The following is a 26935-nucleotide window of genomic DNA, read 5'->3' on the forward strand; positions in this document are numbered from 1 at the left end:
TGTGTGTGGCCCAAGGCAATTATTCTTTCAGTGTGGCCCAGGAAGCCAAAAGATTGGACACCCCTGGTAGAAGGTCTGTGACTATGGTCATACTGATAATGATGGAAGTTAAATGAGCATTGGCAGGGCACGGTGGCTCACGCCTGTAATCCCAGCACTTTGGGAGGCCAAGGTGGGCGGATCACTTGAGGTCAGGAGTTCGAGACCAGCCTGGCCAACATGGTGAAACCCCATCTTTTAAAAAAAGAAAAAAAAAAAAAAAAAACTTTTTTTTTTTTTTTTTTTTTAAATGAGGAGTGTTTGAGAAATACTGGCAAAGGATTCAGTGTGTGGGATCTGGAGCCAGAGCAAATCCTGGCTAGTTTCCAAAACCAAACATCCCAACAAAGACCCAGGCAAGTTATTAGCCTCTCTGTGCCTCAGTTTTCTCATCTTTAAAATGAAAATAGGCTGGGCTGGTGGCTCATGTTTGTAATCCCAGCACTTCGGAAGGCCAAGGTAGGAGGATTGTTTAAGGCCAGGAGTTCGAGACCAGCCCTGGCAACATAGTGAGACCCTTCCTTGTCTCTATAAAAAGTTTAAAAAAGAAATTATGGCCGGGTGTGGTGTCTCATGCCTGTAATCTTTTGGGAGGCCAAGTCAGGAAGATTGCTTGAGCTCAGGAGTTTGAGACCAGCCTGGGCAACATTGTGAGACTCTCGTCTCTCTCTCTCTCTTTTTTTTTTTTTTTGAGATGGAGTTTTGCTCTTGTTGCCCAGTCTGGGGTGTAATGGCACGATCTCAGCTCACCACAACCTCCACCTCCTGGGTTCGAGCAATTCTCCCGCCTCAGCCTATTAAGTAGCTGGGATTACAGGCATGTGCCATTAAGTAGCTGGGATTACAGGCATGTGCCACCGTGTCCAGCTAATTTTGTATTTTTAGTAGAGACTGGGTTTCTCCATGTTGGTCAGGCTGGTCTCCAACTCCCAACCTCAGGTGATCCACCCACCTCAGCCCCCAAAATGCTGGGATTACAGACATGAGCCACTGTGCCCAGCTAGACTCCCGTCTCTAAAAAAAAAAAAGAGAGAGAGCAAGAAATAAAAATAGCCAGGTGTAGCAGCACACACGCCTATAGTCCTAGCTACTCGGGAGGCTGAGTTGGGGTGATTGCTTGAGCCCAAGAGGTCCAGGTTGCACAGCCATCATTATGCCACTGCACTCCAGCCTGGGTGACATAGGGAGAGAGAGACTTTGTGTCAAATAAATAAATACAATGAAAATAATGATATTACCTCCCTTCATAGGGTTGTCATGAACACTAAATTAGTTGATATTTGTATAGTGCTTGCAATAGTTCTTGGCTGTTAGTAAGTGCTGCATGTTTGTTAAATAACTACATTAAATTAACTGACTTAAGCATAAAAGGGAATGTCCTGACTCTTCTAACTGAAAAGTTCATAGGTATCTGTCTTCAGGCTGGATCTGGGGGCTCAAAGTTTATCATTAGCTCTCTCTCTCCTTTGCTCCCTTCCCACCTCCCATCCCTCAACATCTCAGCTCTGCTCTGTGTTGATCTGTCCTCAGGTGACCTCCCACCTAACATTGGCAAGGTGGCCACTGTAGCTCCAGAGTTACATCCTCATAGCTACCAGCCCAGAGGAAAGATATACTTATTTGTCATTGTTGTACAAAAGTTATATATGCAGCTCAGAATCCAAGAGGTGAAGCCAAGTTCCCCAAATCATGTGGACTGAATGTGTGGGAGGTGTGGTTCCTTAAGGAAAATCCAGGTGTTCTTCAAAGAAGAAAAAAGATCAGATGCTGGATAGGCAAACAATCTAACAAAAATTTAAAGTCTGGGGCTGGGCACAGGGGCTCAGCACTTTGGGAGGCTGAGGCAGGAGTTTAAAACCAGTCTGGGCAACATAGCTAGACCTCATATCTATAAAAAAAAAAAAAAAAAAAGGAAAGAAAGAAAAAATTAAAGTCCACTATACTAAGTAACTTTGTTGGTTTTTTTTTTTTTTTCTTTTTTGCAAAGATAGGGTTTCACCATGTTGGCCAGGCTGGTCTTGAACTCCTGACCTCAGGTGATCCACCCACCTTGGCCTCCCAAAGTGCTAGGATTACAGGCATGAGCCACCACGCCCGGCACGAAATAACTTTGTAAATTATCTTAGCTCTCTGAGCCTCAGTTTCCATGTATGTAAAGTGAAGACAAGCCATGACAGTGCTCACCCAATAAAATCATGGTAAGGATTAAATGAGCTAAACATTTTTACTGAAGCTTAGCACCATACCAGGTAAACAGTAAGCACTCAAGAAATATAAGTTATTATTCTGGAAGTTGCTCTCTGAGGTAGTTTGTGGGTCAGTGTCCTCTTTGTGAGATTTCAGTGTGGCCAGGGCCAGAAAGTGCAGAAGGTTATGGTGCAGCCCATCAACTTCTCTTCAGATGTTTATAAAATAGATCCCAGATTCAGGTGTGGCTCTATGAGCAAGTGAATATGCGGATGGAAGGCTATATCATTGGTTTTGATGAATATATGAACCTTGTAGATGATGCAGAAGGGATTCATTCTCAAAGTCAAGAAAACAACTGGGTCCAATGCAAGACACCCGAAAAAAGAAAAGAAAAGAAAACAACTGGGTTCCTCATGCTAAAAGGAGATAATACTTCTCTGCTACCAAGTGTCTCCAACTAGAAATGATCAATGAAGTGAGAAATTGAGAAAGATCCAGTTTTCTTTTTAGATGTCCTTTGTTGAGAGTACTAAAACATTTGTTCATATTGTTATATTACAAGATGACAATAAATGCTGCAAGATTGTTTGTATTTTAAAAAATTAGTTACTATTAGTAATACACAAGTTACAGCATTACTAAATGATGGAGCAAGGGTTTTTTGTTTTTTGTTTTGAGATGGAGTCTTCCTAGCTCTGCCGCCCAGGCTGGAGTGCAGTGGCACGATCTTGGCTCACTGCAACCTCTGCCTCCTGGGTTCATGCAATTCTCCTGCCTCAGTCTCCTGAGTAGCTGGGATTTCAAGCATGTGCCACCATGCCCAGCTAATTTTTGTAATTTTAGTAGAGACAGGGTTTCACCATGTTGGCCAGGCTGGTCTTGAACTCCTGACCTCAGGTGATCTGCCCTCCTTAGCCTCCCAAAGTGCTGGGATTACATGTGTGAGCCACTGCACCCGGCCATCACTGTACCTGGCTGATCTTTATGCTTTCTTTTTTATTATTATTATTATTTTTGAGACGGAGTCTCACTCTGTTGCCCAGGCTAGAGTGCAGTGGTATGATCTTGGCTTACTGCAACCTCTGCCTCCTGGGTTGAAAGGATTCTCCTGCCTCAGCCTCCTGAGTGGCTGAGACTACAGGAGCCCACCACCACGCCTGGCTAATTTTTTTGTATAGTTAGTAGAGATGGGGTTTCACTATGTTGGCCAGGCTGGTTTCGAATTCCTGACTTCATAAGATTTGCCTGCCTCAGTCTCCCAAAGTGCTGGGATTACATGAACTACTGTGCCCAGCCTATACTGTCTTTTTTTTTTTTTTTTTTTGAGACAGAGTCTCACTCTGTCACCCAGGCTGGAGTGCAGTGGTGTGATCTCGGCTCACTACAACCTCCACCTCCTGAGTTCAAGCAATTCTCCTGCCTCAGTCTTCTGAGTAGCTGGGACTACAGGTGCGTGCCACCATGCCCGGCTAAGTTTTTGAATTTTTAGTAGAGATGGGGTTTCACCGTATTAGCCAGGATGGTCTCGATCTCCTGACCTCGTGATCCGCCCACCTCAGCCTCCCAAATTGCTGGGATCACAGGCGTGAACCACTGAATCCAGCCTATATTTTCTATCAGCTTCTAACAGCAATGCCTCTTCTGTCTGTAGTATTTTACAGTATACAAAGAGACTTCACCTACATTTAAAAAATTTGATTCTCACAATAACCTCCTGGCTTTTTGCAAAGGTTACATAGTTGGAGAACTGGAAGCTCAAGGAACCATGCATCCATCCACTTCCTCAACAAATATGAAGTGTACACCACATTCTGTTGAAAATGGCTCCTCCGAATGCTCCAGCTTCTTTCCATATTTCCACTCATCTATACCCAAAGCAGGGTTTTTCAAGTTGCAGGTCATTATTCATTAGCAGGTCATGAAATCAATTTAGTGAGCTGTTACCAGCAATTTAATATTTTTAATGAAATAGAAAACACCTGGTGCATCCCAAATAGTGCACCAGAATATCATTTTGTGAAACTCTGATTCAGTTACACATCTGCATATATACGTGAATACTGGGTCACAATGTAAAATGGATTTCTCTTTATAAGATCTTGTTAAAGAGTTTGAAAGCTATTGACTAGCAGAGCTTCTGAAACTTTGTAGTCCCAAGACTCCTTTACAATCTTAAAAATTATTCAGAACCCTCCAAAAATGTTTGTTTTTGCAGGTTATGTCTATTGATATTTACCACACTGGAATTAAAACTGAGAAAATTTCACAGGAATACTCAAGCACAGATACCATTAGCCATCAGATTGATATCATTGCATGTCTTGTAGCCTCTGGAACACTCCACTGTACCCTCATGAGAGAACCACTGTGGAAAAGGCAAATAACTTTTTAGTACTATTATGGATATTGTTTTGACCTTGAGACCCACTGAAAAGGTCTTGGAGGAATGGTCTACAGGATATCTTTGTCTAATTCACCCTTTCCAAAACAAACTCATCTTCTTCTCCAAACCAATAGATTCTCACAGGGTCCCCATTTTGGTCATTAACACTTTGAAGTCAAAATAAAAATGTAGGCCAGGCCGGGCGTGGTGGCTCACACCTGTATTCCTAGCACTTTGGGAGGCCAAGGCAGGTGGATTGTCTGAGCTCAGGAGTTCAAGACCAGGCTGAGCAACATGGCGAAACTCCATCTCTACTAAAAATACAAAAAAAAAAAAAAAAAAAAAAAAAAATTAGCCAGGCATGGTGGCGGGTGCCTGTTATCTCAGCTACTTGGAAGGCTAAGACAGTAAAACTGCTTGAACCCAGGAGGCAGAGGTTGCAGTGAGCCAAGATTGTGCCATTGCACTCTAGTCTGGGCAACAGAGCGAGACTCTGTCTCAAAAAAAAAAAAAAAAAGTAGAGATGAATCTCAAAATTTAACATTTTATTTGGGAAGAAAGATTTATAATTTAGGGCACATATGCAGACAGGGTAATCTTCAGTATGTCTGAATAACAAAGAGAAGGTTGGAGATTTCATTTAAAAAGAGAAATGTTGGCCGGGCGCGGTGGCTCACGCCTATAATCCCAGCACTTTGGGAGGCCAAGATGGGTGGATCGCGAGGTCAAGAGATCGAGACCATCCTGGTCAACATGGTGAAACCCCATCTCTACTAAAAACACAAAAATTAGCTGGGCATGGTGGTGCACGCCTGTAGTCCCAGCTACTCGGGAGGCTGAGGCAGGAGAATTGTTTGAACCCAGGAGACGGAGGTTGCAGTGAGCCGAGATCGCGCCATTATACTCCAGCCTGGGTAACAAGAGCGAAACTCCGTCTCAAAAAAAAAATTAATAAATAAATATAAAAAGAGAAATGTATTGCTCTTTGAAAAATTTTGGCCAAGTGCAGTGGCTCACACTAGTAATTCCAGCACTTTGGGAGGCTGAGGTGGGAGGATGGCTTGAGCCCAGGAGTTCAAGACAAGCCTGGCCAACACAGTGAGACCCCATCACTACGAAAAAATTTTAAAAATTAGCTGGCAGTGGTGTGCACCTCTGGTCCCAGCTACTCCAGAGGCTGAGGTGGGAGGATCACTTGAGCTCAAGTGGTCAAGGCTGCAGTAAGCTGTGATTGTGCCACTGCACACTAGCCTGGGCAACAGAGCAAGACCCTGTCTCCAAAAAAGAGAAAGTTGGCCAGGCATGGTGGCTCATGCCAGTAATCCTAACACTTGAGGAAGCCGAGGCATGTGGATCAACTGAGGTCAGGAGTTCGAGACCAGCCTAGCCAACATGGTGGTTGAATACAAAAATTAGCCAGGCATGATGGCAGGTGCCTATACTCCCAGCTATTTGGGATGCTGAGGCATGAGAATTGCTTGAACCTGGGAAGAGGAGGTTGCAGTGAGCTGAGACTGTACCACTGCACTTCATCCTGGGTGACAGAGCAAGACTCTGTCTCAAAAAAAAAAAAGAGCGAGAGAGTGAAAGTTCATTGGCACTAGTAAGGTTCTGGGAAGCTGGCAACCTTTGACTGGTGAATGATGGCAGTAGGTAAAACTAGTTTTAGAGTCATTTCAACAACTGTTAGATAAAACTGGTTTCAGATGACAATAGACAGTTTCAGCAGCCAGGCTTTCAGAGAATTACATTTTTGGAGCAAAGTGTGTCCTGAGTGCTTTTCCCCTCAGCTCTTCAACTCTGGGTATGAGAAAAATGTCCCAATTCATACAGACAACCTTCACAGACACTATCCTCCTGCAGTGACCCACGGTTCAAAGTAAGGATTTTGTTCGAGCTCTGTCTCCTTCATCATCCACAGTCAGTGCCACCAAATCTCAACCACCTCTCTTTTGTCTTTCAAGTGGACAAGGCCTGAGATTATTATTTGGGAGGTAGCCTAGTGTAATGATTAAGACCATGAGTCAGAGTTACACAGACTTTGCTGTAAAGCTTTGGACAAATTACAAATGCATGTGTAAGTTCAAAAGTAGGTGTAGGCTGTGAAATGCATTTTAATCAGAGTGCCGTTATTTTATTCAAATGCTTTTAATTATTGAAATGCACATTTTTTTATTTTGTATTTTTATTTATTTACTTTTGAGACAAAGTCTTGCTCTGTCGCCCAAGCTGGAGTGCAGTGGCGCAATCTTGGCTCACTGCAACTTCTGCCTCCTGGGTTCAAGCAATTCTCTTGCCTCAGCCTCCCCGAGTAGCTGGGATTACAGGTGCATGCCACTACACCCAGCTAACTTTTGCATTTTTAGTAGAAACGGGCTTTCGCCATGTTGGCCAGGCAGGTCTCAAACTCCTGACCTCATGTGATCTGCCCTCCTTAGCCTCCCAAAGTGCTGGGATTACAAGCAAGAGCCACCAAGCCTGGCCTTGGAATGCACAATTTTTTAAATATGCAAATAAAAAGTTTAAAAACTTAGAAAAAAAGTACTAGGGAGGCCGAAGTGGGCGAATCATGAGGTCAGGAGTTGGAGACCAGCCTGGCCAACATGATGAAACACTGTCTCTACTAAAAATCAAAAAATTAGCTGGGCGTAGCGGTGGGCACCTGTAATCCCAGCTATTCAGGAGTCTGAGGCAGGATAATTGCTTGAAGAGAGCTGGCGATAGAGGAGACGGAGGTTGCAGTGAGCTGAGGTCGTGCCACTGCACTCCAGCCTGGGCAACAGAGCGAGACTCCATCTCAAAAAAAAAAAAGCAAAGAAAGTACTAAAAGGTATAGGAATGAAAAGTAAACCTCCTTTTCTCCCCTTTCCCAGAGCCACCCTGTTCCTCTCCTAGAAAGGTAGCCACTTCCTGAATGTCAGTTATCAGAGCTTCTTTTCATTGCTGCTGCACAAATTAAAGTTCTCAGAGCCTCTAACTTCATGTAATGATTTAAGTTTTCTGACTATCAAACTTAAACCCCTCCCTGACTCTCTCTCCCTAGGACAGAGTCTGTTGCTCCTTCCTGTGGACAAACTTAAACCTCTACAAAACTTACTGAATTTGTTGCTTTGATCATAGATGTATTTATCTTTGTGACTATTTTATGAGTATCTAGGAAACCAGTGCCCTTTGCCTTTATAATCCTGATAACTACCCAGTTCAGTGCTTGATGCAGTGTGGGTATTTAGTGAATCTCTGATGACTGAATGCATTTCCCCTGACCAGGCATTTTCAAAGACTCCCCAGTGCCTGTGGAGATATAATCTCAACTCTTCATATGGGCTTTCCAATTCTTTCCATTAGGCCTCACTTCCCCTATCCAAACTGAACTCCTGGGAAATTTGGCTGTAGCCAAGATAATCTCCTTATTATTACCTGACTGCCAAGCCATTTTACCATCAGACATTTGCTTATGCTGCTGACCATCAGTTGAAATTCTAGAATAAAATATTACATGCTATTTCCTAAGAAAAAGTGATTTATCCAATCTTCTTCTTCTTTTTTTTTTTTTACTTCTGTAATAAAATTCCTCTTGGCAGATATTCTTCTTTTCTTTTCTTTTTCTTTTCCTTTTTTTTTTTTTGAGACAGGGTTTCTTTCTGTTGTCCAGGCTGGAATGCAGTGGCATGGTCATGACTGACTGCAGCCTCAACTGCCTGGGTTCAATCGCTCTGCCTGCCTCAGCCTCCTGAGTAACTTTTTAAATTATTATTATTATTATTATTATTATTATTTTTAGAGATGGGGTTTCTCCATGTTGGTCAGGCTGGTCTCAAATTCCCAACCTCAGGTGATCCGCCTGCCTCAGCCTCCCGAAGTGTTGGGATTACAGGCGTGAGCCACCATGCCTGGCTAATTTTTGTATTTTTAATAGAGACAGAGTTTCACTATGTTGGTCAGGCTGGTCTCGAACTCATGACCTCGTGATCCACCTGCCTCAGCCTCCCAAAGTGCTGGGATTACAGGCATGAGCCACTGTGCTTGGCCAATTTTTGTAGGTTTTGTAGAGACAGAATGCCATGTTGGCCAGACTGATCTCAAACTCCTGAGCTCAAGCAATCCAGCTGCCTAGGCCTCCCAAAGTGCTGGGATTACTGGCATGAGCCACCACACCCAGTTCCAATCTATATTTATTTATCCAATATATAAATGCTTAATACGTCTCACAGGAAGGTGTCTGGTTTGGGAAGTTGAAATAAATCCCGTTGTAGCATTGTTTAAAATTGCAAAGAGCACTGAAAGTACCCTAAATGTTTATCAATACAGAAATGGTTAAACAACATTTAGGATATCTTTACTCAGTTGTATACTATATAGCTGTTAAATGAGCTAGATCTAGGAAGGTCAATCTGGATAAATGGAATCACATAGCATGCCTGATTTCTTCCTACAGTGTTACGTTTGTGAGATCCTTCTAGATAGTTGCATTGGTGGTAGTTTTCTCCTTGTTGCCATATAGTAACCCCCTGTATGAATAACATTGCAATTTATGTACACATTTATTTATCCACTCTAATATTGATGATCATTTGGGTTGTTTTCTACTTTTGGTTGTTATGGTTGTGTTGGCTCTTATAAATATTCTTGTGCTTACCTTGGTATACATATAAACATAAACTCACAATCCACTTAGAGTGGAGGATATGCATTTGTGTGTTCAGCTTTATTTGATACTGTCAGATAGTTTTACAAAGTGGTTGTACTCTTCTACACTCCTACAGACAGTGAATAAGAGTTCCAGTTGCTTCACATCCTCAGCAAAACTTGGTAGTGTCAATATTTCAAATTTTAGCCATTTGGGTAGGTGAGTAGTGAGATCTCATTGTACTTTTAATTTGTATTTCCTCATGACTTGAGATTGATAAACTTTTCATATGTTTAGTAACCATATGAATATTCTGTCAGTAATATTCCTGTTCAAGCATCTTGCCCATTTTTATCAAGTCATCTTTTTTCTTATTGATTTATAGTGAAGTGATTCTTTATACAGTATATAGTGACTATGTGTGTATTTATATGCATCACAAATTTGTATGTGTTGTAAATATCTTCTCACCTTTGTGATTTGCCTTTTTATTTTAGCAATATGTAAGGTTGCCCATCCTTCCTCATCTTTGTCAACATTAAAATGCAATTTAGGCCAGGTGTGGTGGCTCATGCCTATAATCCCAGCACTTTGGGAGGCTGAGGTGTTTGGGAGGCTGAGGTGGGCAGATCACCTGAAATCAGGAGATTGAAACCAGCCTGGCCAACATGGTGAAAACTCATCTCTACTTTAAAAAGAAAAAAGAAGCACAAAAATTAGCTAGGTGTGGTGGTGGGCACCTGTTATCCCAGCTACTCAGGAGGCTGAGGCAGGAGAATCTCTTGAACCCAGGAGGCAGAGGTTGCACTGAGCTGAGATCACACCACTGCACTCCAGCCTAGGCAATAGATGGAGACTCTATCTCAAAAAAAAAAAAAAAAGGAAGAAGAAGAAAGAAATGCAATCTAAAAAAAAAATTTGCTAAAAAGCAAAAACCACTGTATATTTCTTAATTAATAGAATTATATATATATTTTTTGTTTTTGAGACAATTTCTGGCCCTACAGCCCAGGCTGGAGTGAGTGGCACAATCTTGGCTCACTGCCATCCCGGGCTCAAGCCATCCTCCCACCTCAGTCTCCTCATTATCTAGGAATACAGGCACACACCATCACAGCTGGCTAATTTTTGTATTTTCTATAGAAAGGGGATTTTGCCATGTTGTCTAGGCTGGTCTGGAACTTGTGAGCTCAATCAATCCAGGCGCCTCCGCCTCCCAAAGTGCTGGGATTATGGGCGTGAGCCACCCCAAGAATTTATTTTTAAAGTAGTTTTATTTAGCCGGGTGCGGTGGCTCACGCCCATAATCCCAGCACTTTGGGAGGCCGAGGCAGGTGGATCACGAGGTCAAGAGATCAAGACCATCCTGGTCAACATGGTGAAACTCCATCTCTACTAAAAATACCAAAAAATTAGCTGGGCATGGTGGCGCGTGCCTGTAATCCCAGCTACTCAGGAGGCTGAGACAGAAGAATTGCCTGAACCCAGGAGGCAGAGGTTGCAGTGAGCCGAGATTGCGCCACTGCACTCCAGCCTGGGTAACAAGAGCGAAACTCCGTCTCAAAAAAAAAAAAAAGTAGTTTTTATTTCTTTCTTTATGTGTGTATATGTGTTTCTTTTTTTCTTTTCTTTCTTTCTCTTTCTCTCTTTTTCTCTCTCTTTCTCTCTTTCTTTTCTTTCTTTCTTCTTCTTTTTTTTTGAGACCAACTCTCACTCTGTTGCCCAGGCTGGAGTGCAGTGGTATGATCTCCACTCACTGCAACCTCTGCCTCCAGGTTCAAGCAATTCTCGTGTCTCAGCCTCCCAAGTAGCTGGGACTACAGGTGTGAGCCACCACATTTGGCTAATTTTTGTATTTTTAGTAGAGACAGGTTCTCTCCATGTTGGCCAGGCTGGTCTCAAACTCCTGACCTCAGGTGATCTGCCCGCCTCCGCCTCCCAAAGTGCTGGGATTATGGGTGTGAGCCACCACACCTGGCCACATTTCCTTTTTCTAGAGTAGTTTTAGATTTACAGGAAACTGGCTGTGGTGGTGGCTCATGCCTGTAATCCCAGCACTTTGGGAGGCCGAGGAGTTCAAGAGCCTGGCCAACATGGTGAAAGCCTGTCTCTACTAAAAATACACACACAAAAAAAAATTAGCTGAGCATGGTGGCAGGCACCCATAATCCCAGCTACTTGGGAGTCTGAGGCAGGAGAATTGCTTGAACCCAGAAGGCAGAGGCTGCAGTGAACTGAGATTGCGCCCCTGCACTCCAGTCTGAGTGACAGAGCGAGACTAGTCTGGAAAAAAAAAAAATTATAGAAAACTGAGCAGATAGTAGAGTTCACATATATCTCCTTTTCCACTCCCTCCCTCACAGTTTCTCTCACAGCTCCCTCCCTCCCAGCACTTTGGGAGGCTACCCACCTCAGCCTCCCAAAGTGCTGGGATAATGCAATGTTATTAATATTGCATTAGTGTGGTACATTTGTTATAATTAAACCAACATAGATATATTATTATTCATCATAACATCAATATATTATTACTTTTATTAGCTAAAGTCCATAGATTACATTAGAGTTCACTGTGTCATATAGCAATTTGGGTTTTGAAAAAAATGCATGTCACATATACGCCATTATAGTACCGCATGATAGTTTTATTGCCCTAAAAATCCTCTTTTTATTAGCCGGGTTAGGTGGCACACGCCTGTAGTCCTAGCTACTAGAGAGGCTGAGGCAGGAGAAGCTTGAATTTGGGAGGTGGAGGTTGCGGTGAGCCAAGATCACTCCACTACACTCCAGCCTGTTCAACAGAGCGAGACTCTGTCTCAAAAAAGAAAAAAATCCTGTTTTTATCCCTTCCCTTCTCTTCGCCTTGAACATCTGGCAGCCACTGATGTTTCTACTGTCTCTACAGTTTTGCTTTTTCCAGAAAGTCATGTATTTAGAATCATACAATAGGAAGCCTTTACAGATTGGCTTCTTTCAGAAAGCAATATGCATTTAAGTTTCCGCCACATCTTTTTGTGGCTTGATAGCTCATTTATCACTGAATAATATTCTGTCATATGAATGTGCCACAGTTTGTTTATCCATTCATCTTTTGAAAGACATTTTGGTTGCTTCCAGTTTGGGGCAATTATGAATAAAGCTAGATAAATGTTCACATGCAGGTTTTTATGTTGATATAAGTCTTTTTGGTTCATTAGGGTATTTATTAAGGTAAATAAACTATTTACTATTTACCCTAGTAAATACTCCTAGATATTTACCTAGGAGTGCAATTGCAGAATTGTGGGGTAAGACTATTTTTAGCTTTGTAAGAAACTGCCAAACTGTCTTCCAAAGTGGCTGTACCATTTTACATTTCCACCAGCAATGAATGAGAGTTCTTGTTGCTCCATAGCCTTGCCAGCATTTGTTATTGTTAGTTTTTTTTATTTTAGCCATTCCAATAGGTGCGTAGTGGTATCTCATTTTAAGTTACAATTCCATGTTGACATATATTGTTTGGCATCTTTCCATATGCTTATTTGCCACTTGTATATTTTCTTTCGTGAGATGTCTGTTTAGACCTTTTGCCCATTTTTAAATTGAGTTATTTTCTTATTGTTGAGGTTTTTTGTTGTTTTGCTTTGTTTTATTTTTTTGAGACTGGGTCTTGCTTTGTCACCCAGGCTAAAATGCAGTGGCATGATCATAGCTTACTGCAATCTTGTATTCCTGGGCTCAAGTGATCCACCTCAGTCTTCTGAATAGTTGCTGTAGCTGGGACTACAGGCATGTGCCACCATGCCTGGGTAATTTTTTTTAATTTTTAAATTCTTTATATAGACATGATCTTGCACTGTTGACCAAGCTGCTCTTGAACTCCTGGCCTTAAGCAATCCTCTCACCTTGGCCTTCCAAAATGCTGGGATTATAGGCATGAACCACCATTCCCGGTTTTCTTGTTGGGTTTTAAGAGTACTTTGTCTTTTGCAAATGTTTTTTCCCAGTTGTGGTTTGTCTTTATATACTCCTAACAACATCTTTTATAGAGCAGGTTTTAAATTTTAATGAAATCCAACATATCAATTTTTCCTTTCATGGATCTAAAAATTCATCATCAAACTCAAGGTCACCTAAATTTTCTCCTATCTTATCTTGAAGAAGTTTATGTTTTTGCATTTTGCATTTAGGTTTATGAACCACTTTGAGTTAATTTTTATGAAACTTTTTTTCTTTTTTTGAGATGGAGTCTCACTCTCATCGCCCAGGCTGGAGTAAAGTGGCAAGATCTCAGTTCACTGCAACCTCTGCCTCCTGGATTCAAGCAATTCTCTTGCCTCTGCCTCCTAAGTGGCTGGGATTACAGGCATGTGCCAACACGAATGGCTAATTTTTTTGTATTTTTAGTAGAGATGGGGTTTCACCATGTTGGCCAGGCTGGTCTCAAACTCCTGACCTTGTGATCTGTCCACCTCAGCCTCCCAAAGTGCTAGGATTATAGGCTTGAGCCACCATGCCCGGCCTTATGAAAAAAAAATTTTTTTTGAGACAGAGTCTCGATTTGTTCCCTAGGCTGGAGTGCAGTGGTGTGATCTCAGCTCACTGTAACCTCCGCCTCCTGGGTTCAAGGGATTATCCTGCCTCAGGCCCCTGAGTAGCTGGTATTACAGGCACGTGCCACCACGCCTGGCCAATTTTTTAATTTTTAGTAGAGACGGAGTTTCGCCATGTCAGCCAGGCTGGTCTCAAACTCCTGACCTCAAGTGCTCCACAGGCCTTGGCCTCTCAAAGTGCTGGAATTACAGGTGTGAGCTACCATGCCCGGCTGGTTTTTGTCAAAGTTATAAAATAAAGTTAGTGTCCGGATGTCCTAGTCTTTTTGGGCTGCTATAACGTAGACTGGATAGCTCATAAGCAACAGAAATTTATTTTTTGCAGTTCTTGAGGCTGGGAAGTCCAAGAGCAAGGCGCTGGCAGATTTGGAGTCTGGTGAAGTCCCACTTCCTGGTACTTTCACTATCTTTTCGCTGTGTCCTCACATGGCAGTAGGGAGCAAAGGAGCTCTCTGGGATCTCTTTCATAAGAGCATTAACTCCTGAGGGCTTTACTCTCATGACCTAATCACCTCTCAAAGGCCCCACCTTCTAATACCATCACCTTGGGGGTTAGGATTTCAACATACTAACTTTGGGGCAACACAAATGTTCAAATCATAGCACTCGATTCATTTTTTGCATGTGGATGTCCAGTTGTTCTAGCATTATTTCTTGAAAAGACTACCCTTTCAGGCTGGGCACAGTAGTCATGCCTGTAATCCCAGCACTTTGGGAATCTGAAGTGGACAGATTGCTTGAGCCCAGGAGTTGAAGACCAGTCTGAGCAACATGGCAAAACCCCATCTCTACCAAAAACTACAAAAATTAGCCAGGTGAGGTGGTGCATGCCTGTAGTCCCAGCAGCTTGTGAGGCTGAGGTAGGAGGATCACCTGAACCTGGGAAGTTGAGGCTGCAGTGAGCTGTGATCATGACACTGCACTTCAGCCTGGGTGACAGAGTGAGACTCTGTCTCAAAAAAAAAAATCCTTTCTTAATTGAATTGTCTTTGTGTGGGTCTATTTCTGAGTTCTGTTCCATTAATCTATTTGTCTATATTTGCCTATTCTTTCACCTATACCACACTGTCTTGATTATTGCAGCTTTTTTTTTTTTTTTTTTTTTTTTAGACAGAGTCTCGTTCTGTCACCCAGGCTAGAGTACAATGGCATGATCTCAGCTCACTGCAACCTCTGCCTCCTGGGTTCAAGTGATTCTCCTGCCTCAGCCTTCAGAGAAGCTGAGATTACAGGTGTGAGCACCACATCCAGCTAATTTTTGTATTTTTAGTGAGATGGAGTTTTGCCATGTTGGCCAGGCTGGTCTCGAACTCCTGACCTCAGGTCATCCACCTGCCTTGGCCTCCCAAAGTGCTGGGATTACAGGCGTGAGCCACCATGCCTGACCCTTGGAATTCTATTTGATATGGCCTTTCTGAGTTTGACTAGCAGAGTTATCCCCCTGATTTGTTTTGTTTTGTAGAGATGTGCTTTTGCCATGTTGCCCAGGCTGGTCTTGAATTCCTGGATTTAAATCGTCCTACCTCAGTCTCCCAAAGTGTTGGGATTACAGGTGTGGGCCACTGTGCCTGGCCTATCCCCCCTGATTTTGACTGACATGGCTGAGAGTTGTCCATATGGAACTAGCCTTGAGCCCTGGACCTGAGTTCTGCCCAAAATTATCACCTTGAAATGTTCTGTGGCAGGTATTCCTCATTGGCTAGCTCAAATCCATTCCTCAATTTCTTTTCTTTTGCCTCCTCTTGCTATATAGAGGATAGAAATGCTAAATAATTGCTTTCCAGCTCTACCTTGTAGATAGAGGTTGTTACAAGACATAGCTCTGGCAAGTGAGATATAAACAGAAATCTGTTTGAGTCTTCTAGAAAGCTTCTGCTTTTTTAATAAAAAGCAGCTAGTGCCTCTACCTTTCTCTTGTTCATTTTGCCTTGAACATAGGTAAGATGCTTGGTGCCACAGCAGCCATTTTGTAACTATAGTGAAAAACTAAAACTTAGGATTCCGGAACAGAAAAAAATAGAAATAAACTATGTCAAATGGCTGAACTAATCACAATAATCACCTCAGGACTTCCTTGCTGTGTGAGAAAATTCAACCTCATGTGTTTAAGCCACTGCTGGTCAGGTTAGATGTTATTTGCAACTGAAAACAGTCTGAACCGATCTAACTATTCTAATGGGGCCATAATTGCGTAGACATCTTTGGAATGACTCCTGGAAATGCCACAGGATTTCTTTTTTTTTTAAATCTCAGACACACACAGTTTATTTCAACGTTGAGTGAAGGAAGCATGTTGTATTCTTGTGCATACTACCTTGTGCATAAATACCTTGAACATAGATAGGAATTTGACTTTCTGGGTGAGAGGGGGAATAGGGGTCTCACTTCTTTTCAAAGGCTGGAGTGCAGTGGCACCATCTCAGCTCACTGGAACCTCTGCCTGCTGGGCTCAGATTATCCTCCGACCTCAGACTCCCGAGTAGCCGGGACCACTGGCACATGCCATCACACCCATCTAATTTTTTGTGTTTTTGGTAGAGACAGGGTTTCCCCATGTTGCTCAGGCTGGTCTCAAACTCCTGCGTTCAAGTGATTTGCCCACCTCTACCTCTCAAAGAGCTGGGATTACAGGTGTGAGTCACCACACCTGGTCAGCATTTGATTTTTTTCTTTTCTTTTCTTTTTTTTTTTTTTTGTTTAAAGATGGGGTTTCACCATCATGGCCAGGCTGGCCTTGAACTCCTGACCTCAGGTGATCCACCCACCTCAGCCTCCCAAAGTGCTAGGATTACAGGCGTGAGCCACCGCGCCCGGCCAGGATTTCTTAACATAGTCTCTTGAATGTCTTCACTGGTGGCAATCTTTGCCTTTGTTGGCTGGATTGGAAGGAAATGGAGACATTTAGCTTAAGAAACAGAAGGCTTAGTGGGGACATGAGAGTTTCATTGTTCAAAGTTATTTTTATTTTAGAAACAGGCTCTCACTTTGTCACCTAGGCTGGAGTGCCCTGGCATGATCATAGCTCACTGTAACCTTGAACTCCTGGGTTCAAGGCATCCTCCTACATAGTTCAGATTACAGGCACATGCCACCACACCTGCTAATCTTTAAGAAAGTCTTTTCAGGCCAGGCGTGGCGGCTCACGCCTGTAATCCCGGCACTTTGGGAGATCAAGATGGGTGGATCACCTGAGATCAGGAGTTTGAGACCAGCCTAGACAACATGGTGAAACCCCTGTCTCTACTAAAAATACAAAAATTAGCTGGGCATGGTGGCGGGTGCCTGTAATCCCAGTTACTGGGGAGGCTGAGGCAGGAGAATCTCTTGAACCTGGGAGGTGGAGGTTGCAGTGAGCCAAGATCTTGCCACTGCACTTCAGCCTGGGTGACAAAGCAAGAATCCGTCTCAAAAACAAAAAATCTTTTCAGAGACAAGGTCTCTCCGTGTTGTCCAGGTTGGTCTCAAACTTCTGGCCTCTATCTACCTGTCTAGGCCTCCCAAGTAGCTGGGATTACAGGTGTAACCTGCCACACCCTGAAGGTTTTTTTTTGGTTTGTTTTTTTTTCTGGAGAAACAGGCTCTTGCTGTGTTGCCCAGGCTGGGATCAAACAATTTTCCTGCCTCGGCCTCTGAAAGTGCTAGGATTACAGGCATGAACCACTGCACCCAGCCCCTGAAGCTTTATTAAGGGCAAAAGGGATCTTTATGACTACCACTCCTGCTACTCCCCCCAAATTAGCCCAGACCTTTACAGTTTATGCAAATATCACCTCATTTAATATACAAAATCTATCTTGCCACAAATAACAGAGTTGGGACAAGTAAGTGGAAATTAAAACTTTATCATTAAGAAGAACTGCTTAATGATCGGAATAGTTCCAACAAGAAAACCTGCTGCTGATGGAGTAAAGTGGCTCAACCTTTAATCCCAGCAGTTTGGGAGGCTGAGTCAGGAGGATTGCTTCGGGCCAGGAATTCAAGACTACCCTGGGCAAAAAAAGGGAGATCCTGTCTTTAAAAATAAAATTTTTTTTAATAAATAAAAATTTTAAAATGTGTCACCTGTGAGACAGAGAACTTGTTTTCCTGGGAAAGGCTGAACAGAGAAGGGAAGCTGATTAGGGCCCACTCAAACCTAAGATTCAGACTCAAGTCTGGGGAATAAGATTGGCTAATTCTTTTTTAGCCTAGCTAAGTAGGGTTTTAGAGAAAGAACGGAGGATCACTAAGTTGAATGGGAGTAGGAGAGTGATTCCAAGTGGAAGGAGCAGCTTGAACACAGGTATAGTACGCATAAGAGAAATTTGGCAGCTCTCAATGAGTTGGACTGGAGTGTAGAGTTTGGGCTCTTGGTGATTTGTGACTTTAAGACAAGTTACCAGCTGGGTGCAGTGGCTCACGCCTGTAATCCCAGCACTCTGGGAGGCCGAGGCCAGTGGATCACGAAGTCAAGAGATTGAGACCATCCTGGCCAACATGGTGAAACCCTGTCTCTACTTAAAATATACAAAAATTAGCTGGTCGTGGTGGTGCCCCCCTGTAGTCCCAGCTACTTGGGAGGCTGAGGCAGGAGAATTGCTTGAACCCAGGAGGCAGAGATTGCAGTGAGCCAAGATTGTGCCACTGCACTCCAGCCTGTTGCCTGGAGACAGAGCATGACTCTGTCTCTGTCTCAAAAAAAAAAAAAAAAAAAAAGACAAGTTACCAAATTGTTCTAGGCCATAGTTTTCTCCTTGATTAAATGAAGGAGCTAATGAAATCGGTGGGTCTCTATCTTTTCTCATGGTGACTTAGATTGTACTCCCGGGAAGCCATGGTGGCTTACACCTGTAATCCTACCACTTTGGGAGGCTGAGGTGGGTGGATCATTTGAGGTTGGGAGTTCGAGCCCAGCCTGACCAACATGGAGAAACCCAGCCTCTACTAAAAATACAAAATTAAGGCCAGGCGCGGTGGCTCATACCTATAATCCCAGCACTGTGGGAGGCCGAGGTGGGTGGATCATGAGGTCAAGAGATTGAGACCATTCTGGTCAACATGTGAAACCCCATCTCTACTAAAAATACAAAAAAATTAGCTGGGCATGGTGGTGCATGCCTGTAGTCCCAGCTACTCAGGAGCTGAGACCTCACCATTGCACTCCAGCCTGGGTAACAAGAGTGAAACTCCATCTCAAAAAAAAAAATACAAAATTAACTGGGCGTGGTGGCATATGCCTGTAATCCCAGCTACTCAGGAGGCTGAGGCAGGAGAATCGCTTCAACCTGGGAGGCGGAGGTTGCAGTGAGCCAAGATCTCGCCATTGCACTCCAGCCTGGGTGACAGAGTGAGACTCCATCTAAAAAAAAAGAAGTGAGCACACTCACTAGTTGACTCAGAATGCACTGCCTATGAGTTAGCTGTGCTCCACAAGCAGCAGTACAGTTTGGAGGGGTTTGTGGGGGTTTTGTGAGACAGGGTCTCACTCCAGTTGCCCTGGCTGGAGTGCAGTGGCACAATCTGGGTTCACTGCAGCCTCAAACTCCCAGGTTCAGGTGATTCTTCTACTTCAGCCTCCCTAGCAGCTGGGACTACAGGTGTACCACCATGCCCAGCTAATTTTTTTTTTTTAGTAGATAAGGGGTTTTGCCAGGTTGCCCAGGCTGGTCTCAAACTCCTGGACTGAAGCAATCCACCCTGCCTCAGCCTCCCAAAGTGCTGGGATTACAGGGGTGAGCCACCCAGCCTGGCCAGAAGTAGTACTGTTAAAAAAAAAGTTTTTTTTAAAAAAGTAAGCACTCTCCCAAAATTGCGTCTTTCCCATTTAACTTTTTGTACTTTTCTACATATATGTCTATAAATATATGACATTTTTGTGTTAAATTTTACATAAATGCCATACTGAATGTATTATCTTTAAACTTCCTGCCTTCACTCATTATGTTTTTAAGATTTATCTTTCTCAATTACATGTAAATCATTTAACTGGTTGTATGGTACTCCACTGTATGAATAACCCACAATTCATCCATTGATTCCCCTACAGAAAGACAGGTTGTTTCAACATTTTTGCTATTATAATACAATTGCAAGATGTATCCTTGCCAATGTCTCCTTGTGCACACATGCAGTAGTTCCCCTAACGTATCAGAAGTAGAATTGCTGGGTTGTAAAATATAAGCATCTTTAATTGGAGGTTGAATATGCCCACTTTTGCCTAGGAATCCAATTAAGAGATGAAAATGGTGGTTTCAGTGACTGCCTCTGCAGAGCTAGTAATCAGTTGAGGCATCATCTCATTATCTTAGGAGAGAAAAAGTAGCAGCATTCACTGCCACAGGTTTATTTGAATAATCCTTCTCTGTTTCCAAAAGCCAAATAAAAAAATACCGGAAGTGGTCATTTAATTAAATATCTACCTAATGCAATAATTGCTTCTAGAGTATCTTGGACACATGTGTATATAAGCCTGTACTTGAATACTACTAGAAACAAAGAACTTACAACCTCTCAAAGTAGTCCAGCTCTGTTGGTTAGAAAACTATCTCATAATCTGAAAACACCGGTGGTTGGGAAGTGTGTGTCTGATTTTGAACTTAACCATCTTGGTCTTCTTTCCTCTCCTTCTCCTCTTTTTTTTTTTTTTTTTCTTTTCTGACAGGGTCTCACTTTGTGGCCCAGGCTGGAGTGCAGTGGTGCCATCTTGGCTCACTGCAACGTCTGCCTCCTAGGCTTAAGTGATCCTCCTGGCTCAGTCTCTCAAGCAGCTAGGACTACAGGCACGCACCACCGCACCCAGCTAATTTTTTTTTTTTTTATTTTTAGCAGAGACAGGATTTGGCCATGTTGGCCAGGCTGGTCTCAAACTCCTGACCTTAAGTAATCCTGCCACCTTGGCCTCCCAAAATGATAGGATTATAGGCATGAGCCACACCCAGCCCAGCCACCATGTCTGCCCTAATTTTTTTTTTTTTTGAAACAGAATCTTGCTCTGTTGCCCAGGCTGGAGTGCAGTGGCGCAATCTTGGCTTACCACAACCTCCACCTCCTCTCTACTAACAAAAGTTCATTCTAACAACAATTATTTACTGAGTTTCTGCTATGTGCCATAGACTGTGCTAGGAGTCACAGAAACATCACCCACTCTTCTCTGTCGGTATATCTAAGATCATCTGTGACCTCGCCAGCATTAAACAAGAGTCTAAAATGGGGTTTCTCTGCCACAACTAAAACAGGATGCTAAAATAATTTTAAAATGGGGGTTCTGGATTTGAATAGTCTAGGCTTTAATCCCAACTGTACCACCTCCTTGTTATGTGATTGTGGGAGTCTTCCTTCCCCTCCTTTCCCTTCCTTTCTCCTTTCTCCTTCCTTCCTTCCTTCTCTCCCTCCCTCCTTCCTTCCTTTTCTTCCTTCCCTCCTTCCCTCCCTCCCACCTTCCTTCCTTCCTTTTTTTTTTTTTTTGAGACAGAGTCTCGCTCTGTTGCCCAGGCTGGAGTGCAGTGGCGAAATCTCAGGCTCACTGCAGCCTCTGCCTCCCGGGTTTAAGCAATTCTCCTGCCTCAGCCTCCTGAGTAGCTGGGATTACAGGCACGCACCACCATGCCCGCCTACTTTTTGTGTTTTTAGTGGAGATGGGTTTTCACCGTGTTGGTCAGGCTGGTCTTGAACTCCTGACCTCGTGATCTGCCCGCCTTGGCCTCCCAAAGTGCTGGGATTACAGGCGTGAGCCACCATGTATGGCTGGGAGTGTTTCTTAATCCACTAGTACGCATTTATCTCTCATGGTAAGTATTCAATAAACGTTAGTTTTTTTTTTTTTTGTTTTTTTTGTTTTTTTTTTTGAGACGGAGTTTCGCTCTTGTTACCCAGTCTGGAGTGCAATGGTGCGATCTTGGCTCACCGCAACCTCCGCCTCCTGGGTTCAAGCAATTCTCCTGCCTCAGCCTCCTGAGTAGCTGGGATTACAGGCATGCGCCACCATGCCCAGCTAATTTTTTGTATTTTTAGTAGAGACAGGGTTTCACCATGTTGACCAGGATGGTCTCGATCTCTTGACCTCATGATCCACCCGCCTCGGCCTCCCAAAGTGCTGGGATTACAGGCGTGAGCCACCGCGCCCGGCCCAATAAACGTTAGCTATTATTTAATTAACCCAATGACCCTAACCAAGGTTGCAGCCTGAACCCAGGGAGCTACAGATAGATGATCTAAAAGCTTTCTTCTAGTCCCAAAGTCTATGATTTTTTTATATTCAGTGGAACAGCTGTGGGGGAGAGGTCAAGAGGAATGGCCCACAACATTTTTAGGAGAAAGAAAAGGTTTTGTGGGCTGATTTCACAAGGGTAGTTTCTTCTTTTTACTTTTTTTTTTACTTTTTTTTCAGTTCTTACTCCTCTAAATAGGAGATAAATCACCCTTTAGATTTACTCCTCTAAATGGGGAGAAATCTCCCTTGGGGAGAAATCACCAGCAACTAGAATACTACCTTGGTTTCTGGGAGTATTCAGGTATTCACAGACAAATTCGTACTCATGAGCAGAATTGGAAAAAAACAAGAAACGCATGGAGTAATAAACACTATAAATACCAAATACATATATTCAGTCCTTACTGAGAGCAGGTGCTGTCTGGTTTTCACAGGAAAGACAGGCAGTGTTCAAAGGCTCAGACTCTGGAGTCAGGCAGATCTGGGTTTGATTCCCAATTTGCCTCCTTATCAGGACCCCAGAGGCAAGTTGCTTTTAAGCTTTCTGTTTTAGCTTCTTTCCTTTTCTGCAAAACACAACAGCAATAATACCTAAGGGACTGTGCCCAATCCAGTGCGAATAAAAGTGAATTGTTGTTATTATCTGACAAAGGGCACCCTATGAGTGAGTGACAAGTTTCCCTTGTCAGAAGGTGATGACACTTGTCTTCCCTTTCTGACTTGAGGTTTCATGGGTGGGGCCTGGTCTCTGCCTTAAGAAGATAGGCTTAGTGCCACCCTGGTCACCTTGGGTACTTCCTTAATAAAGAGGAGGGTGTCTCCTCCATCATACCTAGGACTCCACAAAGCTGGAACTGCGTCTCTTCCTCAGAGGTGGGAGCAGCAGTGTCTCCGACAGGGTCAGATGGACCTAGTCTTTCCTCCTACCCCGGGGGCAGCCAGAGTGTGTGTGGCTGCCAGTCTACTCAGTGTAGGACCGATTCTTTCATCCTCTTCCTTAAGGCCCAGGAGACGCGAGTAAGGACTCTGCGACTTCAGCAGCGCCCCCAGAGCAGAAAGCAGTGGGCTGAGGCTCGGTTCTGGAGAGCCTCGGGGCCCTAGACTGAGAGGTCCCACGATTCGGGGGTTCAGAGGAAGTCTTAAGGAGCGCTTAAGACACTGTGCGGGGGCCTGGGGACCAGTGGGCGAGCATGTGAGCGGGTGTCCCAGAAGCTGTGTGAGGAGCGTTTCACCCGGTGGCGGGGTGGGAGGTGCGTCCGGGTAACTAATGGCAACCGGGTGGGGTGAGCCCGCTCAGCAGGAACTCCTCGACGGCGAAAAACTACGACTCCCAGGGTGCCCCGGGGCTTAGCCCAGCTTTCCCGCCCGCCCACTGGCTGCCGGTCCCGCGAGCGGCGAAGCCCATTGGCCACGAAGGTGAGGGGCTCCCCACTAGCAGGTTAGTGGGCGCCGCCGGCAGCAGACGTTGACCGGGTGCGGGTGGGGGGGGCGGGTTAGTAGGGGGCCAGGCTAGCCATTCTGGAAGCGGCCGGGCGCGGTCTCCGTAGCGTAGCCGCCGGCTGTGAGGCGCGGGGCGGAGGCGGAGACTGCGTGGCGCATGCGCGTTGCTGGGCTTCTCCTGGGTCCCCAGACAGCTGGAGGAGATAAACAGAGGAGGAGGAGGGAGGGGAGTGCGTGTGTGAGAGCGCGCGAGGGAGTGTGAGTGTGTGTGAGCGCGGGTGTGAGGCGGTGCGCAGGGGCGGGCGGAGGCGCTGTCCGGCCCCGGCCAGGCGCCGGGCGGGGAGCATGGGAAGGGGCTAGAGCTGCTCGGGCCCCCCAGCCCCCTCCCCGGGATCCGCGCCCCCCCTCCCGGGAGAGGGGCCGCCCCCCCGGACGGACATGGGCTCCTGAAGTTGCGCTGCCGCCGGTCGGGGGAAGAGACCTGACAGGTACGGGTCGCCACCGCCGCCGCCGTCGCCGTCGCCGCCCCCTGCTCTCCGCTGGCGCCCAGGCGGGGACCGGCTCCCGCAGTCCCAGCGCCCTGGCCGCCCTCTCTGGGCCGGCTTCAGCCCTGCCGGCCTGGGGGCCTGCGCCCGCCCGCCTCGGGGCCCCGGGTGTCCCGAGAAGGGCCAGGCCTCTCCGGGGCGGAGGGCAGAGTGGGCCAGGGGCGGGGTGGGGGCGGAGGGCTGGTCGGGACGCAGGGGGAGACTGTGGGAGTTCTCTGGCGAGGGAGAGGTGGAAGTCGTTCCATCACGGGACTTTTTTGCGGAGTTTTTGTTTGACATCTGATCTGGCGCCGGAGTCAGGAAGAAGGGGCAGGTGTAAGTGCCGGGAGGGCAACGCCGGCCTGACTTGCTTTCTTAGTGTCTGTCTCTCTGTCTCTCTCTCTCTGTCTCTGTGTGTGTGTGTGTGTGTGTGTGTGTCCGTCCGTCCACCGCAGATGCCTTCAGTGGCCCATCCTGGCACCAAACTGAACTCTGCCAAGGTGTTTCCACCAGGCGACTGTAGCACCCCGTATACAAAGGGCCTCTGCTTGGAAATGGGCTATTCAGTACCCACTTCAAAGGGTAAATAGGAAGTGAGGAGATAGAAGAGACTGCGAACCAGCAGGATCCAATTCTTGGACTGAAAGCCGCAGTGAGACACCCCCTTGCCGGCCTGGTTGACTTTACTTGGTGCCTTGGGCTCTCTCTCCTCTGCGTGTGTACTCCCATGGTTTCTAGAGAAGAGTGCAGGGGCCTATGACTAATATCTAACAGCCGAATTTGACTGTTTCCCCCAAAGTTCTTTTCTTCTATGACTTTAACCTCCTGAAGTAGTTAGAGCAACGTTGTAGTTTTTCTCTCAAGTTGGTGACTTTAGGAGCCTGGTAGGGTGGTTGATGCTTCCCCATTCTTTCCAAGGATGGGGTAGATGATCTAGGTAAAGTGGCAGCGAAGTCTTCTCTTTTTAACAAAGCCTGACCGTTTTGAGAAGAAAACTATTTTGAGGGCAGCTTCTGACTCAAAGAATATGAGATCTCCACTTAGTACACTGGTATGCCCAGTGGTCTGTACTAAGCTTTTTTGTGTCTTTTAGAGTCGGTGAGTGGCCAGCCTCTGCTCACTGTACTGAAGGAACTACTTAATGCTATTTCTGTCTTGAGTTCTGGCTTATTCTTCCTTGTGATTCTTACATCTTTAGTGGGATTGAATTGAATTTTTGCTGTTGAGTGTAACAACCAGATCCTCTGTAACAGACCAGGGAGTAACTATTGGGGCTTCTTTGGGCCAAGTCTGAGACTTACTGAGATTTCTTCATTGCAGGTTGTTGTAGTTCATTGGCAGTTAAGAAACGACCTTTTCTGTCATAGTTTGTGATCCTGCTGCTTTAAGTCTGGAGTCCTGCTCTCCTTTCCTTTTTTGACCTATGTAGGAGCACTTATGTTCAAGTCTTATTTTGATTTGAAGAAACAGTGCTTTTAGATCAACTCTGCAGAATAATTGAGCAGCAGTCCGTATTTCTGCCTGGGACACCTTCCCTGCCTGGCACAAGGGAAAGAGAGAACATGTGTAAAGAGTATGATGATGATGATGATGATGATGTTAACGGCTGTTTACCAGTTTCATACAATTGGCAGTTTTTCTAGCTGGGAGGAGTTCAGTATTGACTCATTGGACATCTTATGTAGGGTATTTTTTGCACACCTAGACTTTAGGATCTGGAAACACAACTGAAAATCTTAAAGTTCACTGCCAAACATTTGTGGATCTTGAGGGACCAATTGCTAAGGAAGATCTAGATTATAACTCGTTCTTTAATTATTTTTTTTCTCTCCTTTTATTTTTTGAGATGGGGTCTCACTCTGTTGCCCAGGCTGGTCTTGAACTCCTGAGCTCAAGGGATTCTCGTGTCTCTGCCTCCCTAGTAGTGGGACTACAGACACAGCCACCATGACTAGCTCTCATCTCTCCTTTTAAATTAAGGAATGTGTCTCACATGTGCAGTTCTGAGTCTCAGAGAGGAAGTCAAACAGAACATGTAAACCCGGTGATACTTGTCTTTTCTTTGGGTCACTGGTTTAATTATCTGTCCTGTTTCCTTTCTTCTTTCCTCCTCACCTTTCCAGATGCTCCACTGCATCTTTAGGCTGCCATTGCAGATTGCTGGACCCACAAAACTCTTCAGTTGTTCTGTCTTAGCTATCATCTCTTCAGAAGCCAAAGTTCTGGCAGTTGCCATCAGAAACCAGTTCCTTGGTGTTATGTTTAATTTGAGAGTTATTTGCCAGTTGGGATATGTCCTAAAAAGTGACTGACATTTTATTCAGGGCCTGGTATGTCTTGGGCTCAGTGCTAGTTAGTATTTTTACTTTATCCAGGGTAACCGTCATGTCTGTCCTGTGAGGTGAGAATCATTTTCCCTGTGAAGAAACAGATTCAGAGAGATTAAGTAATTTGCTTAAGGTCACACAGCTAGTAAGAGGAAGGATTGGAATTCAAACTCAGGTCTATCTGCTCTATGATACTGAATTGCCTCGGGGACTGTGACACATGAGGAAGAACTGAAAGGACCAAGGCTAAGAGCCTGGAGGAAAATGATACTTCATTCAAATACTTGAAGAATTGTCATGGGGAAAGGAAACTGGATGTTCTCTGTGCTAGAAGGAGTCGCAGGATTAAATGACATAAATTCCAAAACGGTAGACTTTGGTTTGATAGGAGAAATTGTAGCTTTCTAAAAAGAAAATTGGCTGCCTTGTGAAGGAGTCAGTTACCCATCGTTGCAGATATTCAAGCAGAGGGCTTGCCACATCTCTTAAAAATTTTTTTTAAATTTTTGTTTTATTGAGACAGAGTCTCACTCTATTGCCCAGACTGAAGTGCAGTGGCGTGATCTCAGCTCACTGCAACCTCTGCCTCCCGGGTTCAAGCGATTCTTCTGCCTCAGCCTCCTGA

General features: G+C 44.7%; 1 protein-coding gene across 1 annotated transcript in view; it reads left to right on the plus strand.

The window, feature by feature from the left end:
* Window positions 1–23851: 23851 nt before the first annotated feature.
* WDTC1 (WD and tetratricopeptide repeats 1) overlaps window positions 23852–26935 on the plus strand; it is an 80158-nt gene continuing 77074 nt past the window's right edge. The window contains exon 1 of the mRNA XM_012439789.3: window positions 23852–23947. The gene's annotated coding sequence lies outside the window, so the exon portion shown is untranslated. The remainder of the gene's footprint in view (window positions 23948–26935) is intronic.

The sequence above is a fragment of the Aotus nancymaae genome, unplaced genomic scaffold (genome assembly GCF_030222135.1).
Source record: "Aotus nancymaae isolate 86718 unplaced genomic scaffold, 86718_ANA_hifiasm-v0.15.2.pri h1tg000053l, whole genome shotgun sequence".
Lineage (NCBI taxonomy): Eukaryota > Metazoa > Chordata > Mammalia > Primates > Aotidae > Aotus > Aotus nancymaae.